The sequence below is a fragment of the Antrostomus carolinensis genome, unplaced genomic scaffold, assembly GCF_000700745.2.
Source record: "Antrostomus carolinensis isolate BGI_N321 unplaced genomic scaffold, ASM70074v2 scaffold49610, whole genome shotgun sequence".
In the NCBI taxonomy this organism is placed as follows: domain Eukaryota; kingdom Metazoa; phylum Chordata; class Aves; order Caprimulgiformes; family Caprimulgidae; genus Antrostomus; species Antrostomus carolinensis.
In genome coordinates, this window is record NW_010287318.1 from 11618 (window position 1) to 13602 (window position 1985).

The window sequence follows — 1985 nt, forward strand, 5'->3', positions numbered from 1 at the left end:
ACAGCTTTCCTTGGAGTCCAAGCTGGGAAACCCATCACAGCCTGGCGTGGCAACAAAGACGAGGAGCTGAGTGCAGGGTGTCTCCCAGGGTTGTTCGTTCTCTGCAAGGGACACAAACCACAGACATCAACCCCATCCTGGCTCTTTTCCCTGCTTTCAGTCCACCACTGTCCTCCCAGTCCAGCTAGCAACAGAGGTGCAGGAGTTCATGGACTTCTAACACACATGGCAGAAATGGGCACCCTCTCCTTCACCCCAGAGCAGGTACAAAGGTGTTCAGCAGAAAAAAACAGGCAACCGGGAGCACGTGAGCTGATCCCAACCTTCAGCACAGAGAAGGTCTGTTGGCAAGGAAGCCCCCAGGGAAGCCTTCACAGTGGAAGCTTAAGGGAGCACTTAAAGGAAGAGAGACATCAGCAGCAGCCCCTAAGGCTTCCTGGACACCAGTCTCTGCTCTAGGCAACAGTCACGACTATTCAGGTCTTCTCTAGGAGGGTTGAGGAGCTTCATGTTTCCAAAGTCTCCCAGCACTGAGAAAAAAGCACGAACCCAAGAGCGCTGCTACCCTACCCACACTTCTCAGAAAGGGCAAAGAAGCCCTGTAAGAAGGGTGGAGAATGAATCCAAGCATGTCACAGAGTTGGGCCACCAAAAGGTCTTGCCCAGCATAGAATGGCTCCCGACCAGCTTCACCTTCTGCAGAGCAGGTCCCAGGCACAGTGTCTGGAAAAATAAACCCAGTCACATTCAGACCCCAAGCAAGAGCTCTGACCACACTTCCCTATTTGAAGGAGCACTTCCAAGGATGCACAGCCCCGAGTCCTCACTGAAGACGCTCCTCCAAAGGCAGGTGGTTCAGCATTCACTGAAACACACAAGTCTACTCACAGCAGTCTCTGGCCAGGAGAAGCACAGGTTAGCAGGGTGGGACCCTGCTAATCACAGCCATGGTCCATGCCTACACCCCCACAGCATTCCCAGGAACAGCTCAATATGGTCACTGAAAAATCAAAAGCTTGGCTTTGAGTAAGGCTGGTCATAAGCCAGGCACCAAGCAGGCTTCAGAGAGAGCAGGCACCACCAGCATTCAGGTGAAGTGCAGAGAGTCCATGTTCTGAAGCTTGCAGGAGCCACAAATCCCAAATTTCTCCATGAAGGAAAGGCAAAACCTTTACAGGGAGAAAGGAAACAGCTCAAAGATAGTCCTCAGTTTTGAGCCTTCCTCTTGGTTACAGACGAGCTGGTAGCCAAGGCAACCTCGCAGATGTGAGCTGGCACGCCGCACAGCAAGACCTGCTCCCTCTGCCTGGCAAGACAGCAGCTCCCCAGGGACAGCCACTCTCAAGCCTGGGGACATAGCAATTACTCACTCTGTTGAGAAACCTCGACAGAATCAGTCCCACCACCACACACCATGTTTAAACCCTCGCAGGGAGATACCACCAAACGCAAATGTGGCCTCCTTGGTCAAGGAGCAGGCAGCTGCCAGCACCATCACACCTAGAAGGCAACATAGATGGGTGCAGCAGGGATCAGTGACCCATCAACCACAAAGGTTGAAGTTCATGGTTCAGTTCAAAAGAGCACTGCGAAGGCACACCTTGAGTTAATCATGGTCATAGACTGGAAGACAAGGTCGTTAACACATAGAATGCGGCAGGTTAGCAGCAGTAAGGCATCAGGGATGGAGGGTCCTGGCTTGAGTTCCACACAGGGTCCTGGATCTCTCCCAGACTCATTTCATACCTGTCTAGCTTCAGGATAAGAGACAAGGGAGGAGCAGCAAGGGAAATCCCAATTAGAAATAAGGAAAAAAAAAAATTATTCACCTTGAGGGTGGTCAAACACTTCAGCAAGGGCTCAGTTCTCCATCTTTGGAAACACCACAATTTCAGCTGGACACAGCCCTAAGAAGCTTGACCCAACTGGAAAATTGGCTGCAACTCCACGTTTGGCCTATTTTGAGCAGGGGCTTGACCAAAGAC

At 51.7% G+C, this 1985-nt stretch overlaps 1 protein-coding gene across 1 annotated transcript in view; it reads right to left on the bottom strand.

Moving 5' to 3' along the window:
* The window catches only part of LOC104520696 (beta-hexosaminidase subunit alpha), an 8451-nt gene extending 8352 nt beyond the window's left edge, over window positions 1–99 (bottom strand). The window contains exon 1 of the mRNA XM_010162463.2: window positions 3–99. The gene's annotated coding sequence lies outside the window, so the exon portion shown is untranslated. The remainder of the gene's footprint in view (window positions 1–2) is intronic.
* Between the last annotated feature and the right edge of the window lie 1886 nt (window positions 100–1985).